The sequence below is a fragment of the Balaenoptera acutorostrata genome, chromosome 6, assembly GCF_949987535.1.
Source record: "Balaenoptera acutorostrata chromosome 6, mBalAcu1.1, whole genome shotgun sequence".
NCBI lineage: Eukaryota > Metazoa > Chordata > Mammalia > Artiodactyla > Balaenopteridae > Balaenoptera > Balaenoptera acutorostrata.
In genome coordinates this window covers 66,009,924-66,029,615 of record NC_080069.1, presented here as the reverse complement: position 1 = coordinate 66,029,615, position 19,692 = coordinate 66,009,924, and the positions used below count along the sequence as shown (strand labels likewise).

General features: G+C 38.1%; 1 protein-coding gene across 16 annotated transcripts in view; it reads right to left on the bottom strand.

Moving 5' to 3' along the window:
• Nucleotides 1-19,458, bottom strand: part of PTPRD (protein tyrosine phosphatase receptor type D) — a 530,039-nt gene extending 510,581 nt beyond the window's left edge. For all 16 annotated transcript variants that reach the window (XM_057548419.1, XM_057548421.1, XM_057548420.1 and 13 more), the window contains exon 1: nt 19,166-19,458. The gene's annotated coding sequence lies outside the window, so the exon portion shown is untranslated. The remainder of the gene's footprint in view (nt 1-19,165) is intronic.
• Between the last annotated feature and the right edge of the window lie 234 nt (nt 19,459-19,692).

Genomic DNA, 19,692 nt, shown 5'->3' with positions numbered 1-19,692 from the left:
CAAAATGCAGAACTTGAATGTTTTGATAGTTTAACAGAACACTGACAAAGCAAACTACAAGATATGCTCTATTTCACAAAGAAAGGGAGCCCTTGGCACTTCTCTAAAAGATCAGAGTTATTGGTTAATCACTGAAAACATATACTCCTCTTGGATTGTTTTTTTCCTGGTTAAAAATAAAAAGGTTTTTAATGTTAGGATATCTACAGAACAACTGATATGTACCACATATATAATCAAAATCACTCCTTATAAAAAAAAAGAAATTAATTTTAAAATTCCCAGCTTTTACATATAACTCTTAAAGTAATTTTAGGTCCTGAGTTCAGAACTTTAACAAAAACATGTTTCAAAAATAGGATATTAAAAAAAAAAAAAAGGATATAGAAAGAAAAGATATGAGAAACTGAGGCACATGCAAGCATTTGTTGTTTTTCTTCTCACTATAAAACTAACTGAAACAAGATTTTGGAAGCACGAAAACTGAATGTTAAGTCAAAATAGGCATTCCCTAGGTAGAAGATTACCTAGTATCGAACTTTAAAATGAAACAAGACTGTGCCATTTAAACCAAACGTACTTTTGTTTGTTTGCTTGTTTTATTGTGAGGTTGTAAAGAGAAATGAGAGATTTCAAACTATAATTAAGCATTTGACTACAATTAAATTACACATATAATATGCCCACTTCTCAGAACATAAGTAAGTCCTATGATATTATGTCAAAATCTGATTTAAGTCTTCTTGGTTTCTTACTCAACATTTTAGGGTCAACTAAAGTTCATTTCAAAGAATAAATCCGAGAAACTACCAAAGAATAAGCTATAAGAAAAACGCAAGGGAAAAGGGTTCAGCCCAACAAACTATAATAGCAGAAAAAAAAAAAAAAAACCTATAGTAATTGAAAGAGTATTATAACTGATTCAGTCATGGACGTACAGAAAAATAAAACTGAATGAGCAAACCAGACACAGCTCTTAAAATGTATAATGATTTCAAATAAGATTTTTTTTTTTTAAGAAACATTGCATATAAACTGGGGAAGGAAGGACTGTTTAGTTTGAGGATAAGTAATTGGCAATTTTGAAAAAAAAAAATCTGTTTAAAAGCTTGCCTTATACTACAACTACATGTCACTTACACATGATTTGAAGGCGAGATTATCAAACTATATTCTCCCCCATGGAAACACCTATATTCTATGAGCTGCTTGGAAATATTTCACTTCTAAAATCAACTAATAATATCCTTTTCAAATTCAACTAAAAATTAACTCATGTAGATATTTTACTAAACTTAATACTATTTTCTAATAAATTGCTTCAGACAAACTAAAAATACCAATTTATGAATAGTAACAGAAAACGCTGACTGATTAAAGAACTGGCCATTTAGTTTGGCAGCTTTTTAAAAATAATAATCTAGGGACTTCCCTGGTGGCGCAGCAATTGAGAGTCCGCCTGCCAATGCAGGGGACACGGGTTCTATCCCTGGTCTGGGAAGACCCCACATGCCACAGAGCAACTAAGCCCACGCGCCACTGAGTACTGAGCCTGTACTCTAGAGCCCGCGAGCCACAACTACTGAGCCCATGCACCACAACTACTGAGGCCACACGCCACAACTACTGAAGATCGTGTGCCTAGAGCCCATGCTCCAGCCCATGCGCCTAGAGAGAAGCCACTGCAATGAGAAGCCCACGCACTGCAACAGGAGTAGCCCCCGCTCGCCACAACTAGAGAAAGCCCACGCGCAGTAACGAAGAACCAACACAGCCAAAAATATAATAAATAAAAATAAATTTGCTAAAAAAATAAATTAAAAAAAAAAATCTGTATTTATGTTAAAACTAACCTCACAATTCATCCCACCATCCCCTTCCCCCTCTGTGTCCACACATCTGTTCTCTATGTCTGCATCTGTATTCCTGCCCTGCAAACAGGTTAATTTGTACCATTTTTCTAGATTCCACATATACGCGTTAATATACGATGTTTGTTTTTCTCTTTCTGACTTACTTCACTCTGTATGACAGACTCTAGGTCCATCCACATCTCTAGTGGAAACATGTGGTATAGCACAGGGAGCTCAGCTCAATGCTGTGATGACCTAGATGGGTGGGATGGGGTGGGTGGTGGGAGGGAGGCCCAAGAGGGAGGGAATATATGTATACACATAGCTGATTCACTTTGTTGTACAGCAGAAACTAACACAACATTGTAAAGCAATTATACTCCAATTAAAAAAGAAATCTGTATACATATAACTCTTTATTGTAAATTTACAACATGCTTTATTTATACTTTCTTCTAGCAAAGCAGTACCTGGTTTGTGTGCTAGAAATAAACATAATGATATTTTCATGGTTATTTAATACTTTTAGGTACTTTTAATAACCACAGAGAAAAGGATCATCAGTGACTTCGACTATATAAAATTAAAAATAAATATGTAAAAACAATTACTAAAGACCAATAAACAGACTTAAGGTACACTTGCTACAAACATGACAAAGAGTTAATATGCCTAATATATAAAGAATGTGAACTAATGAATAAAAACCCTTAGGCAAAGGAAATGTAGAGACAATTCATATAAAGGAATAAATGACTTGTAAACAAATATTAAGGAGAAAGTAACACTTCAGTAATTAAAGAAATTCATATTAAAACAATAATGAGGCAGTGTTTTGCCTATCAAATCAACAAGATTTAGATGATAATTTTTAAACTGACCAAGGGGAAAAGAAACTGGTATCTTCAGTCATTACTGGTGGCATTATTAGCACGTACACCCTCTCTGGAACACAATTTGGTGACATGTTTCAGAAAGACATAAAACTGCTCATATCCTTTGACCTAGGGATACCACTTCTATGTGTCAATGCTAAGAGAAACAATGCAAAATATAGAAAAATTTAGCCCAATTAAAATGTTCCTCAAAACTTTGTATTTGAAATAGTGAGAAAAATGGGAAAAAAACAAAAACAACGGCTACTAACAGGAAAATAGACACATCTAGTCAATGAATTATTGGGCAGCCATTAAAGATGATAGGCATGATGAGGCAAGATGGAAAAAATATATATTTATGCTAAAATGACAATGGACAAAGTACTGAATAGCAAACTCACCATACAGTATAAAGGACGAGAAAATTCTCTCAAGTCAGAACAGTGGGTTGTTTTCAGGTGATGGGATTATTAGTGACTTTTTGTTTGTTTGTTTCTAAATTTCCTATAATGAGGTTATACTACTTTTATGACTTTAAAATAGATGAATAAAAGTTAGCATATAGAAGGGTGAAAACAATAACACTTGACCACTGTATCAGAGCAAAATATTAGGAAAACTACTTTAGGTTCATGTTCTCTTTCAAATCACTTCATTGTAACCCAAAAAAAAGAGTAAGAAAAGCTTTTCTTACTCTGCTACTTGGCAGACATACCCAAGTGGAATGTTCCACATTTCTGTGCTTTTCTGTTCTCTACTCCGAGTGCGAGCTACTATCGGAGCTCAGTATTTAATTTGGTAGGCTTATAGTTACATACATTTAAAATACTAATAGATAAACTACACATTTCTGAAAACTAATCATGCCCATCCTTAATATTTTTCCAGATAATTAAACAACTGAAAATGATAAATTGCCCCTTTAACAGACTTAGCAACCTTTTGGCACCGAGTACCTCAATTAACTACAGTACCATATTGGATCCAATATTGCATCTCCTACAGTGCATGTAACAATGTGTACAAGAGACTTCTATCAACAAGGATCAGTGTCATGTATGAATCACCATGTCACCTGAATTGAGAGTTCTCAGGATCCTTTCTATAATGACATATTCAAGTTCTATGTTATTACCTAGAGCACTGCAACCCATGACTGCAGTGTGTGGGGCGGAGGAGACGGACTATTAAATCTTTCTGGGGTGAGAACGGGTGGCTGTTTTATATAGCTCCTGCCGATCATAATATTCCTGCGACCATCAAGATTTAGATCTGTAATTACAGAGGACCCTGATTTTCACCTTGGTTACTGATAGAGACGGTACGTATAATCACAATAAAAAGCCAAGACTTGAAAAATGAGACTTTGCAAGAGGTTAGTGTCCCCAGGCTCTAGTGGATTGATTGGCTCGAAGTAGCCCTTGCACTTTCCCACTTTGTTACGGGGGCTGAGAATGCTGTAAAGCAGAAGCACTTCCATCCTTACCATGAATCCTCTTTGGTAAGGAAATTAAAAATAATAATAGTAAATCTGTTAGAAATAGAAAGAAGCTTTATTTTTTCTAACTGACAAATTTTCTGGGGAGATGGGTAGGAGACACAGTCCATGGTTCTGAGCAAACACCAATTTAGTACAGACCAAAACACCCTCAGCACTGTGTATGTACAATCCCTTGCCCCTGACAGAGACCTCTGTAGCTTTTTCAAAGCTGCGAGCATCGCCTAATACACAAGTGATTGTATTCTTAACCGATTGTCTTTAAAAACCCTTATCCCTCAGAAACCTGTTTTTGTTCATTTTGATTATAAAGCTGGAGGTACATGGGGACAAAGAGAGTCTCAGAACTGATTAAGAATCAAACAAAAAACTACACGTAACTGTTGCTACATACTTTCTAAAGCATATTGAAAACAAAACAATTCCTTGCTATAACTATAGTTACAATGCAAGAAAAAAAAAAAAAGAACAAAAACAAAAAAAAAAAACAAAGCTATCTATAAAATACAAATGCTGCAACTAAAAATACCAGACCCATGGTGCTCCCTGTGGGAGGTGACAGGAACTCATGATGCCAAAGGAAAAGAGAAAGGCATTTGGGAACAATCACCTCAGGTTCTGTGACCAAAAGAGAAGCCAGTTAAGAGAAAGTAGGGCTCTGTTTCCAGGAACTGTTACAAAGTCCTTTAACTTTTCATCCCTCCTCCTTTCCCCGGCTGTTCTATTACACCTCTACAGAAACCTGAAGTTGTGCCTTTAACCCTTGCCTCAGCCTCACGGAGGGTGTGGAGAGGTGGGAGGGGGGCGGTTAAAGTACTCGCTTAGTTTTGTCTCTATTGCTCTGCCTCTCATCCCTGCTGGATTGGCAGGGGTGAGTCTGGAGGTCCTCATCCGCCTCCACATTTCTTTCAATGACTTCTAACATGTTCTGATATGTGCTTGTCAGTGTTAATTACAAGTGACATTAGATTGGTTTGATCCCTGACAAAATTCCAGAGTGTTGTAATAAAGCAGGACAGTAGGAAAGATGGCAAGAGGAGGCTAGGTAATGCTTTTGAATCCCCAGGATTTCCTTCAGGCCTCCCTCCTACCAAGTCTGGCCGTCCTAACAAAGACGCACATTTGCTCTGCTCTGCATAGGAAGCTTTAAGACATCAGACCTACAGGTTTGCTGACAACAGCCGGGTCTAAACCAGTTGTCCCATTAAGAGCATCCCCATTCACTCTCACAGCATCCTGTTTGGATGTTAATTATATGATCACCCTATGGAGCCTTGTTTTCACCACTCCTTAAACCTTCACATACAGCTCTGCAGTGAAAAATGACTGAAGACTGACAGAAATCACTTGGAAAACAACAGAAAAGACTCACTGAAGAAATCTGAGAGGAGATGTGGTAGAACAGCTAAAACTCAATTTGTTTCCATATTTGCCTTCCATAGAAGAGTATTTCTCCGTATTGGGCAGGTACAAAATCAAACAGTATGCATTATTTGTCATTAGACAAAAAGCACAGAATCAGCTATCAATTCACTTTCCTTGAGGATGTATTTCTGAGATACATCTTTCACTTACATCTGACAGGTAGATTCTTTGCTAGTAAGATCAGTGGGTAGTCTCAGTATGTAAATGGTCTATATTTTACTACATGTGTGACCTTGAAAATATCAAATGATATCTCAGAACCATCAGGGAGACCAGTGTTGTCCAATCTAGCTTTGGGCAACAACAGAACTCTTCTATGTCTGTGCTGTTCCATATGACAGCCCTGTGCCACTCGTGGCTATTGACCACTTGAAATATAGCTAGTACAACTGAGTTCATAATTACATTTAATTTAAATAATACAGAGACTTGGTTTCTTATGGTAAAAATAAAACAGGATAAAGATCTGTCTCTTGTTCTTCCCTTGAGTCTTGTTTGAGAAAAAGCAGTAACCTCCTCATCAAAGCAGATGCTGTCTAATGAGGAAACTTCCATCATCTGAGAACCAGCAATGCATCAGCCAGAACTCCATTTCTGGGACAGTGTTAAGTACAAAAAGGAATGGACTTGGGTTCTGGAGACCAAGGTGGAAGGGCTAGCTGGGACAGTGAAGTCTCCTCAACACAAAGTTTAATCTAACATCCTTTCTAGCACCTTTGGAAGATCTCCCTCTCGCTCTGTGAGAAATGTTTATCCCTATGACAAAGAGGCTAATATGGTCCATTTTACAGACAGAAATGTGTTTAGTTTTCATTGAGAGATATGGAAACATAATGTAATGTGTCACTCTGGTACCTAAAAAATCCAAAAGGAAACGGAGTCCTATGCTTAAAATATCTACAAGATAATTTATTTCTCCTTTACCTATAAGTGATACCATGTTCATGTAGGCTTGGGGATGCTAGCTTTTATCTATTTGTTTATTTCATTATTTTTCTCAATTCTAGTTGCAAAGAACGTTACTACTGGAAAATCCTACTACATCATTGTGCATCTTTTCTTCTAAATGATAAAAACTATCTTGAAAAACTTACGCAATCAGAAATGGTAGCAGGCCTTTCAAAAACATTTATTTAAAAATGTTCTTCACGTTTATATTACTTAGTCTATTTTTTTTAGTAAGAACAATCATCACTAAGTGAGTAGTTTGCTATACTCCTTAAAGGGCTCTATCATTTTTTAAATGCTTTGAAATAAAATATCATCTAGAATGAGGCTAAGAAGATGCATATTTTTAAAAAAAAATTCATAGAAACTAACCATCTGTACAATAATCCATTGTCTGCTCTACCAAGGTGATGTATTAAGGATAATGAAGCATATGATTTAATAGCTGCCACAAATCCTTTTTCAAGTAGGATGGGTATAAATAATACAAAAAGATGGTCCAATAATAGCCAAATCCTAACCTAAGAACTACTCTATATGCTAGGTCACAGGAAATTAGTTAAGCTCAATTAACTGTGGAGCCAAGTGAAGTATGGCTAGGCAGTTAAGGCTCTAACCAGTGACTCTTATTCTAGTAGTGGTTATTCATTTAGTGAAACCTGTAAGCCTTCCTATCATGGTGGAATTTGAGTAGCTTTTTTCCACATGACAATATAAAGCTCTCCAATTGGAAAAGGACATTATGCTAGCATGAATTTTCCAAAATCTTAAGAATCCAGATAGATCTCTGCCTGTTTGTCATTGCAAGCTCATCCTTACATTCCCACAGTGCCTTGCATTTATGGGAATAAGTGCAAGGCACTGTGGAAAGATTAATGTACGATACTCTAAAGAATAAATGCGTAAATGGGAGAGCAGGCAAGTAAGTGAAGAAAATGAGGTTTCTAAGATCCTTACAGAAAACAAATGCAATTTCATATCCCTCTGAAACCTGGTTCTAACATTTATCAGCCCTTAGACTTTTGAGTTCTGATGGCCAGTTGTCAAGAAGTTACTTCCTTTGGTGACAAAGGTCTCCTTAGGCCAGCTTCCTATAAAGCATGAAAAAACTCCACAAAATCATACACACTCTTTGAATGCAAGTGTCCAAACATTAGCTCCTATTTGCAAGCTGAAGTATTCCTCTCCTAGCTATCTCTGTTAATACTGAAGTCTTCACAGGGCCTTATGAAATCAGTGAGGCAAATTTCTGATGACAGGAAATACAAGCGGTCATACAAGCCAGCTGTTTGGCCAAAAATGATTGTCTGGCTCTGCCTTACAGACATGGCACAGCCATTCACTGATAAGCTGGCACAGCTAGTCCTGTCCCCACGCCACCCAGGGAGTCCATCTAAAGTAAGATTAGAGGTTGCAAATCCTAGCGTTCAAATAATACTGGGCTGCGGAAAATTTCCATGGCTCAACATAAACAAGGGGCCTCCGTGTGAGCCATATTCCACCTTCTAAAAATTGTATGCTTCACCAGGAGCATTCAGCACCAGCATATTTCCACACCGCAGTTCCTACTGCCCCTGCTTTCCTAAGCCTGGCTTGCCAGAACTGAGATCAATTTTATTAGATACCATTAGTCTCTGTTAGGGCGGTCATTCGAATAACAACAGATTGGCAAGTATAAAACTAAGGCACCTGTTGTACATTTGGCAGCCTGGATAAGGCCCCTTAAAAAGAAAACAAATACGAGCTATAATCATGCCAGGCAATGGCTTTTGGTTCAATAATGACCATGTGTCAGAATTAAGTGCATCTGGGAATTCCTACCACAGCCAGATGTAAAGGCAGATTTGTCCTGTCTAGTGGCATATGAGAAGATATACACAGCATACACAGATTTGGTTTTGTCTTGGTTTGGTAGGGAACTAGGTAAGTGGAACTTAGCTCAAGTAAAATAAAATTACTCAAGAGCAACTGACAATACTGTCATAAATTGTGGAGTTAAATATTAAACATACGTGTTTTAAGATCTGGGCTATGAACTAAATAACCTCTGATTTTTCTGGGCACACGGATTTGTTCACAAATTACTCAACAACAATGGGCCAATGTTACTAGGACACTGAGCCAAGCCATGGGTTAGGCGTTAGAAATACCACTGGGGAAAAGATTTGGGTCTTGGCTTTGAGGTATTTGTAATGAATCAGACCATAAATAAGCAGTTACAATGCAATGTTATGGACGCTCTATGTAAAATGTATTTGGGTCTCTTCTAGTGCATAAAGAAAGCGTATCCAGGCTGGGCAGGATGGGAAGACTTCCTGGAAGAGTTGTCAGCTCTGCTAAGACCTGAAGGAAGAGGGGAATCAGGCAAAAATGGAAGGGGAAGGGAATTTCCAGGAAAGGGAGAAAGCATACTCAGAATTAAACACCAAAGGGTCAAAGTAGTGCATCAGGGAAATATCAAATACTTTAGTATGGCTGGAATGTATGTGTGTTGACAGTGGGAGAAGGGAAATAGAGAAAACCATTATGAGAATGGCAAGGTGGCAAGAGACAAGGCAGGGAGAAAGACATCAAGGCCCAGGTGACCTATGCTGAGTATTTCAACCTTTTCATAGAGTGGAAGGAAGAGCCACTGGAATGTTTGAAGAAGGATGACATAAACAGATTTGAGTTTCTTAATGATCAGGCTGGCTACAGAGTACCGAAGCAACTATACAGAGTTCCCAACTAAACACAGAGAGGCTGCAATCCAGGCAAAAGATGATGAGGGTCTTGCCAACAGATGCCAGCTAACATATTAAAAGGTAGTGAATAATTTGGTTGAAAGAAAGTTAATATTTCTTTTGGTCTACTGGAATAACAAGAGATTATTTAGAGAAAACAAATTTTAAATGATGAATTTAAAATCAAGATGTAAATGGTATATTTCCTAGTTTTTTTGATAAAAAGAGATCAGTTTCAAGTAGAATCTGCGCAAGAGTAAAAATCCGATTCAATTCTATTGCACTTAGCCAATCATTTCTTAAAGTAATAGCTGAATATGCCTAACAATATTTATTGAACTTGTCATTCTTAATTTATAACTATTATCATCAAAAAGCATTTATTAAGAACCTAATTATGGAAGAACCCTCACTACACACCACCCAAAGAAGGTAGTACACGCCGCTCCAGGCTCCTAGCAGGTTTTGTTTATAGATTAACCCACAGGAAAACATGACTAAATAGGACAGTGCATGCATGTGAGAAGCATTTTAGAAACCTGGGCAAAGAAGACTTGATTGTTAACACACAGTAAGAGCCATAAAAGACCAAAGCATTTTCCATGTAACTTTATGTACCATGTCTGATTTAAAACTTCAGGGTGCTTTGTTGTCAGAGAAAAAATAATTTTCCAAATCATCAAACAAATGTAACATCCTTTCTTGTATTATTTATAAGACGATAATTAATCAGAAATAGGTCTCTGTAGCCTGACCAAAAAAAAAATAGCTAAACTTTTATAAAAATGGGTTAAGTGGAAAAAAACTTATCGAATCATCCATCTGTTATTGATAATGAAATGAACATGTGAGCAGTGAAAATAAGAGTATTTTAGAAGACAGTATAATTGACAAAATTTCCCAGATACAGTTGTGCAGGGCAGGCAGCCAATAAATAGAACACATACATATCAGTCACTTGGCATAATTTCATTTCTTTGATGGGAGGCTGCTCTTCAGATATCTCTGCTGGATCTATAGTTCTCTTTGTAAAAATGCTTTTGATTCCCTACCTGTTGGGCAGCTATGAAAATGCCAGCCTTTGTGATTTTTAAAAACCTATTCTTGGTGGAAATATTTAATTTAACTACTTCTGTTCCAGGACTAACCCCAGGGCTCAGGCAGTTGTGTCACTGGCCTGAAAGCATATAATTTTAGAGCTGAAAGGCAACTGCCAAAAAAAAAAAAAAAAAAAAAAGGTCACCCAGTCCAAACTAAACTGCTTAAGTTTAAAAAAAAAAAAAAAAAATTAAATCCCTCCAGTCCCAGGCAGAGAAAGAAACAGAAGAGATTCTTCAGAAACGATAGGGGGAAAACCTACATAATTTTTAAGATTCTTCCTGAATTTGGGTTAAGAAAGCACTGTATCATGGTGTATACGTACCTGGTACATGTGAAATAAATTTTTTAAAAATTCATGTCAGACACAAGAATATATTGAGGGGTTAAGAGTGGAGTGGATAAAAGTTGGGATCATAACTTAAAATCTTGGCTTTAAGCTCCATCTTTATTATATCTAGCTATGCAACCTTGGGCAAATACTTAACCTCTCTATGAATCAGCTTTTAAACTGGAGATAATAAAAAGCATATGACTTACATAACGTTGTTTTCGAGATTAAAAATGACAGTGAAAGTAAAGTGCTATGCTGAATGCCTCGCACATAGTACGTGCTCAGTAAATTTTAGCAACCATCACAATTACAACTGTACATGTCAACCACTATTGCTGTACTTCCAATACAAAGAAAATTAAAAGAAATTTGTTTGTCACCCATCTCGATGTCCTGAGCATCATCAGAGATTTCAACTGAATAATTATCCTTCACATTCATGGTTTCAATTAAATTCAACTCAAAGTAAATTCAAAGAAAAGAGCATAGAGCACTTGAGTTGAGAATGAGAAAATGAGAGACTAATTAGGAGGATTTCAATGGATGCAAATTAGGACAGCCTGCAAGGAGAGAAAGGGGATTCCAAGAACCGAGGGTTGGTAGAACCAAAGAGGCGCCCGAGGGCAGAGTCTTCTCCCTTAGGGCAGGGGCTCTGATACTGCAGCAGGACAGAGCACCTGGGGCTACGCTGAGAGCAGAGGCTGGACAGACAAGTTAGGATTAGCCTGCAAAGGGCTTTGACTGCTGTGCTGGGAATTTAGCACTTGAGTAGGCAGAATTGAAAAGGCTTGTATTTCAGAAACCAAAAGTTTTTAGGAAGAATTGAAAAGGAGAAAGGAGAAAATGAGGTACCAAGAAAAAAGTAGACAAAAGTATGGGTGAAAGATTATATTTTAAGTTTATAAAATGCAGAATGTGGGATACAGGAGAGCCTTCTATTTCTCAACTATCTAACAAGCCGGAAAAAATTCAGATCTGGAACTCCAGAGAGAAGTTAGAAAATTTATTTTGAGAGTCATCTATGAAGAAATAAGTATTGCTTCTATGAGAAGTAGACAGGAATATCCCATTAAAGAGTACAGACAGTGACCTGAAGAGGCCCATATATAAAACAACAATGAGAGTTTAGAATGGAGATGGAGACCAAAGGCCAAAATATCAAATGAAGGGGAAACAATGTTGATGAAGAAAGTGAGGCTCAAAGAAGGGACTCAGAGAGAACTTCCATCCATGAGATATTTCCAATGGAAGATGTTCCCCAAAATTTATCCCTCCAGTAAAATATTATAATTCCCTCCTTTCCCACCCCCCCAAGAAAAATGTGAAAATCACTACTTAGCCAGTAAATGGATTTAGAATATTTAAGACGTTTCCAATAGATTATTACCAATTGGCCAAACATTCCATTTAAATTAAGATATAAATTAAGATATAAGATAGAATTTATAACTAAAGATATAAAACCATGTATCTAAAAATCACATACTGAATTATTTCAACCAGAAAAGTCAAAACTAGTAGACTTATTTTGTTTCTCTTAAAATCCTTTAACAATATTTCAATTAAGTTACTATTACAAGTAGTTCAAATATGTTTTTGCAGGGAGCCAGCAGTCTACTTGTGCAGTAAGAAACCGTTAGTGTGTGTACGATGTGTCATTTCAATTGGGGTGGAAGGGGGATGGAGGAAAAAATTATTTTAAACTCTGAAAACAAATGTTTTTTTGGCCCGTAATGGAACACTCGATCAGCATTTGATGTGTCTAGTCTAATTTTTCTCTGTGAAATTGTACTGGTGGATCTTAGGGAGAGACAGAAGGCAGTAAATTCCTATCCTCCATCAATACATTTGACCTCAGAGCAAACCCCACAACTGGCTACAGGCACCCACCATCCATCATTGCTCTTGAAACCTGATCTTTCATGGAAGGACAGCTGCACTGGGCAAAGAGCTAAAGAGCTTTCTAAGATGCACTACCATTAAAAAAAAAAAAAAAAAGGTAATTCTGTCGGTTCAGTATTTTAATTAACTGCTTTTCTAAACATTTCTTCCCCCAGACTGCAGCTCATCATCAAATATCATCAGGAATCTATTAATACATTTTTGACTTTTAAGCAAAATGCTCTCTTTGTACATTGTAGGTAAAATCATTTCTAGCTTTTCCCTTAAAAGCTTTCTGAGATAAACAGCGTTCTATGGCATACTGATGTGTACAGACTTCAAAAAACGTGCTGGACAGGAAAAGGTAGTTCCAGCATTTGTAGTAATTATACCATGTACACAACAGAGTGCACATAGGGAAAATGTACACCAAACACCCATATCCAACAAGGCTTAATTTTTAAATCAGGTAGCAATAATTTATAGCAGATAGCTAAAGATAGCAGAACACTATCATACAAACTAGCATCATTGAATATAGCATGTCCGTTACGTCATTCCTACATCCAGGAATTTTTTAATTTAAAAAATACAAAATAAGACAAATCCTTATCTAATTGGATCTTCATCACCTCTATGGCTATTTTCTCCATGTTACAGATGATGAAACAAGACCCTAAGATGTTATATAATTTCTCCCAAGATCCCACAGATAATAAGTGACAAAACTAAGGTATAAATTCAGTTTTTCTTGCATCAAATTCATGTTCTTTTCACTGTCACCAAGAAAAAAAAAAAAAAGGAAGGAAAGAAGCTGGTCAAGATTTTGCAACCTTTAGCATTATCTTTATATACACTATATACCTACGCTTAAATAAGATTAAACAATAACTGATTTTCAATTATTTATAAAATCAGTACTAATATAAACCTTTTTGTTAATAAAGGGAGTCCATTTACTGAAGCTTAAAAAAAGAAGTCACTTGTTACTTGTGACCCAGTGAGATGATCATTTCATATATTTGAAAGTACACTATCTCTTAATCCCAAAGCAATACTGAGAAGCATAATTTTCTAAATGCAATTCACAAATCTGAATTTAGTTAGCTAGTGCTACATTAAAGAATATAGCTTGAGGGCTGTTGAAAAAAAGACAACTAAGAGTTTATAAACTCAATCAATCTCATGAAACTGACAGAGTTAGGATGGTTAAAGCCAGTAAATAACAATATGTTAAAGGTCACAACGCTCCTGACATTGTTATCTGAATGTCAAAGCTAAGTCTTGTTTCTGGTCAGTGAATTCAAAGAACTAGGAGAAAGATGAGCTTCAGATGGCTGCTTTTGCTCTTATATTTTGTTGTAAGTGCTGAAGAAGCCCAAGGGGAGCCTGCCACCTAAGAGCAGCCATTTGCAAAGGAAAGCAAAGCTTGCCTGCTGCAGGTGGAAAGCTAGGACTATTCAAGTTGTCTCAATACTGTGTGTCTATGGGTACACCTGATGTGCTGGCTTACGGACAGAATCAGCTGTCTTAGCTTTCTAAATTGTCATCTCTTTCATTTAATTTGCTGATCTATGACATACAGGGATTTGATCTGCGGGACAGCAGAAGTTGAAAAGCCAAGAAAAAGTTCAGTTTTGCTCTTTGTTTCTTGTAATTTAAAAAAAAAAACTATAGAGTAACTGACAAACATTGATATGACCCTATTAAATACATCAGCATCAAATAGAAAACAATGAACAGAAAGATACTGAATGCATTACTTTGAGAGGGAGGAGGTGGGACATTGCAGGCAATTTTATTCTTTTTTCGCAACAAGTTGCTTTGAGGAGTGTGACAGTATAACTGGAGACAACACTTAAATTACTTTGCCTTAAAAATATTTTATAAATAAAATGTTGAGAAGAAAATGCAAACTGTTGATTACATAAAAGCAAATGGGTGATTTATTAAAGGGGAAACGAGGGGCATGGGCCTGAAATGTAATTTTGTGAGTTACATTTTTAAGAATTCTATTTCATTGATGCTTCAGTCTCGCACCATTGTCATGACTCTATTATTTAGGTTACATTAGGTCAGAGACTTCTATAACGTATAAGCATTCGCTCTTTGACCTCCCCAAGACTTATGACGTAAAGAAAACGCTGAACTTTTACATCTGAGGCTACAATTTCATATAATGAACAATCAGTAAGCACAAGCCATTTATTCTTTTAGCTATCTCTCTTAAGGGTTTGATTGTGGAGAGCTGAAACACATTTTTATTTTTAAAATGGGGGTGGGAGAATTTGGATGCTTTAATTGTCAAAACAAATGTAAGCCAAGCATGACATTTTAATAAGTGTTACCAACTACTAATTAGAAGCAAATGATATTATCCATATAGAAAACATATCCCCAAACAAACCTGTCCTTTGGTGGAAATGTCACTGTGCTATGAAATTAGAGAAGTGTAAACAAGGGCTGTTTGTTGCAATGAAATTTACTGATAAATCCCTCCTAAGCAATCTTCTTCCACATTATCAGCTTTCTTCTGTTGATGTGTTATATAGGAATCCTCAACCTTGTAGTTCACAGAAATAACAACTCTTCTCTTTGCTCTTGGCAAATCATTGATAATATAAAAAGAAATGTTTTTAAACATTGACTTTGCTTGCGGCTGCAAGTTGCCTTTGTGCCATCACAAGTAAGTAGTTTTCTTAAAAGATTTTTTCAAAGAAACCAAACAGTACAAAGAAAAGAAAAATAACTCCATAAGGCAAAAACACTCAGAGTAGGCCTCGCTTAAAATATAACTCATTTATTCAAACTAACCTTTCCAACCAAAAACTACTCTCCCTTTAAGAAAATAGGAACAAATAATACATTCTTTGAATACTCTGGAAAACCGAACACTTAATCTTTCTTATTTAGCACTTCATATATCTGTGCTTATAAAACTAATGCTAAAAGAATATTTTGTGGCCGCTAAGTTGAATATATTACATTAAAGGTAAAGTTTATTTTCCAGATTCCCAGAAACTTCTGGGAATTAAAAGGGCACCCATGACCAAAGGTTAAATGTATACATTTAAAGATGTGAGCCTAAAAGTTTGATGCTCTCAGGATCATAAATTAGAGCATACGCATACTTCAACTCTCAGACTACCCACAAATACACACTGAAACTAGAGAAGGGTAGTTTTAAAGCAAAACCACCTTGAGAAATCCATCACTCCTGAAATGGCACTTTTAGTACGTGACTGTGTTAATGAATTCTTATTTATCCATAGAATCCTTTTAAAACTAGAAATGTTCAATGGCTTGATAAATCAAGTTTGGGCTGAAGGAAATCCAATATGCAAATACTTACAGGGTGCTCTTTTACAAATAGTTACCCTTGTCAGTTTGAAAAACTGAAAATCAACAAAAGAACAGTGTAAGTATACTTGACCTTATTGCCTAATGTCTATCAAGATTGCCACAGCTGGTTGATTTCAAATCTGTGAAACTGACACTTAAAAATGTATAGTGCATCTTCAGTGTGGGTCCCTCAAGTGCTGACTAAACTGTAGTCACAGCCTCAGATTCTCGTTCCACACAACTTGCACAGCACTCACAAAGCTAGTTTAATCACACCATCAATCTATGACTACGCATTCCTTAAAGTAATTCTGCTTCCTTTCTTTTTTAACCTTACATTATGCAAATAGCATCCTTATCAGTTATCCTTGACATACACTGAGAAACTGGGATCACATATGAATTTGCACAAATACCTCTCCTATGTTGCACACTCTGTGAAAAGTCATCCTTGTACCACCATAGTGTAAGCTCTAAACCACGTTCTTGAAAAACCCTTCGGTCAATGTCTATGACTAACATCAGAGCATGAGTTAATAGGTTAAAAAGACAAAACAAAAACTTAGGGGACTGCCTACCTGATACTTTTTAAATGTCTCTCTAGGAAGGGTTTGCATATGCCATACCAGGGTACCTCCTGGATATAAGAACAGTTATACAGGCCCCTAGTGGCTTAGCAAATAGCAGCAGATGAGGGGATTCCGATTCTTAGTTCTCGACTTTGAGATATTCTGGCTGTAAATGAATGTCAATCTTAAAAGACAAATCAAATCATTGTATTTAATACTTTAAGTAGTTTTGCTTTTATGATTATCCACTGAAATATGTATATATTAAAATAGAGCACTGTATTTCACTACTTTAGTAACTACAACTGCACTGGTCTAAGAAGAATTTGTGTTACATAACCTCCACAGTAAAATATTTAATTCATCCACCTCTTCACGTGTCATTACAAAAGTAATATATTACTCATATACATTAAAATATATTCGAGAGACACTTTTCCTCTTTGAATCTTATTTCTATTATACTATTATTACTTTGGGCTGTAAGAACAGATTATTTCTATGTAAAGTGCTCACTATTTAAAATGAAATATAGATACAAACTGAATGCCACTTTTAAAACAGTAGAAATCTAAAATAAATGTGCTTCTGAACAACAGCCAGTGATAAAACTTACATTAGAGTGCACCTATTTACAAAGATCTACAATTAATAACACCCTTTAATCCTCATCCCCTAGCTGTCTTTCCTTTAAAAAAGAAAATTCTAGGCAGGCACATTTACAGCTTTTAGCAGTTTTTAACTGGACACAATCTGACAGCTGAATTCATGAAACTGACCAGCTTGTCAATTTCACACTTTGAAAGTACAATAATAGCTGATAGCATGAAGATGAATTTAAGAAATCTGTCACAGAATTGCTAGCTCCATTGAAAAGCAAAGTACAGTACATAATTATGGGAGGTGGGAGGTAGGAAAATTTTCTTTGTATTGTCCATTTAGGATGTCTGTTTCAAGCATTCGGACATTGAGCACTGAAATTTTATTCTCTCTTTGCTAAGCTAACAAAATAACATCTATCTGTGACATGTAACAGAATGTTTTCTAAATAAGTACAATATTTATTAAGCTTTGTCCTGGATATCATCATACTAACAACATGGTATGATCTTTAAGTTGGTATATCTAAATATTCCTTTAATTCAGAATATTTCAAGTCTTGGCAGTACATCACCCTGGTTTTACTCAAGTTGAGTGGTGGATGTGTACACTTTGAAACAGTGATAGAACTGCCAAAATGGTCAGAAGTATCAATGGTTGGACTAACACCCCATACGTGTGCTACAGGATGGTTGGAAAAAGCACACCAAAGGGAAAGGTCTACGTTTGAAGCACTGGAAGTCCAACAGAAAATCTATCTCAAGTCACAAGCAGTTACTAGTCTCTGAGAGGCTCGAAATATATGTGCTATGCTCTAAGTCAATGGTACTATGACTGTGGGCATGTCAAGGGGGGAAAAAAGAAAAAAAAAAAAAGTTTAAGAGAAAATACAGGGCACCGATCCCTCAGGAATCTCCCTGTAGGCTTAAGGCACAAACTGTAGGTTGGTCTGGGGGATTGCTCTAAGAATTTTAGAAAACAGAGGAGACATTAGGCAAGTCGTGTACTGGGAAGCAGGCTGGAAACAATACAAGTGAATTGTGATAGCCCAGGTTTTGGAGAATGGACCTACTATTCACAATACTGGAGCACCCAATTAATGAAAGCCAAGCTCACACAGTGTCCAAGGTTTTTTGTTTTTGTTTTTGTTTGAAGCATAAGAAAACTGACTTAATTTGTTAATGCTTCTAAATGAAAATCAACCTCACAGATACACAGTTCAAGTTTTCTACACGCCAATGTGAAAACTACAATAAATCGACAGGAAAGCAAAGAACGTTTAGTTTGTTCTTGGCTTTCTTTTTAAATTGTTTCCTACAACTTGGAGTTTTCATGATAAATTCTTTGTTCCCTTCCCTACGGAATGAGCGTGTAAGAACAGCAGATTCCCGTGGCAGAACTACGAGCTTTGATTCTGCCACGGAAAGGTCTCCAAAACAATCCCCCTCCTCTATGGCAGCCGCGTAGACTTTGACTCCTGCTATTTCTCCTTCTCCCCGCTAGTTCAGAGGAAAGAAAGAAATCACCAAAACCAGCCCTCCTTAAATCAGTAATCATTGCCTCTTAAAAAAAAAACTGCAGCGGCAGAATCCCTGGGTAGGGTCGTAGTGCCCCGCCGCTCCACCATTTCCCCAATACTACGCCCACCCCAGGAGGAGAAAGCGGAGATCACACAAATATACAGATTCAAACACTCTCATTCTCTAGAACTGCCACTCTCCCTGGTCTGAGGCTTTAAGCGAGAAGCGAACCGCGCAGGGGAGGACCTCTGCCCAAGGAGGTTCCGAAGAGCAAACTGTGCGCTCCGGTGCCGGGGCGCCGGGCTCGCGGACGCCGGAGTGTGCAGCTCCGGCCCCTGACCTGCGGGCTGCTGGAGCCGGGCTCCGGGCGAGCCGCGGACGCAGACGCCGGAGGACGCGGACCCCGGAGGACGCGGACCCCGGAGGACGCGGACCCCGGAGGACGCAGACCCGGGAGGACTCAGGGGGGCGGACCGGGTCAGCTCGGGGGACTCACCTGGTCATGTTGGCTCCGGGCAGCCTCCGCCACCGCCTCCCGCGCCGCCACCAGCACTTTGCTCCAGCGCCTTCACGCCCCTCCACGGCCGCGCAGCCCACGCCTGCCCGAGCCGCCGGAGTCCGGGCGGCCGATTGAATCCCGCGCAGCTGCGGCCCCCGCCGCGGGAATCCCCCCAGTGGCTGCCGCCGCCCGGTCCTCGCGCGGCCAGCCCAGTCCAGAGCGAGGAAGTGGAGGAGAGTCAGCGAGTGAGTCCAAAACCCCGAAATCCAGCATCCAAAGGAGCGCGTCCCCCCGCCCTCCCTCCACCCCTACCCCCTTGTCCTCCTCCTCCTCCTCCGCCTCCTCCTCCTCCTCTTCCCGGGCCGTCCTCCTGGCCTTTCTGAGCCCGCGGCTTCCGCGGCTGTTTCTCCTCCTCCCGCTCCTCCCGCTCGCCCTGCGCTGGCTTCTCCGGCTGCCGCCGCCGCCGCCGCTGTGTGTCTCCTCCTCCTCCTCCTCCCGCTCCTCGACGCTCCGCCGCTCGCGGC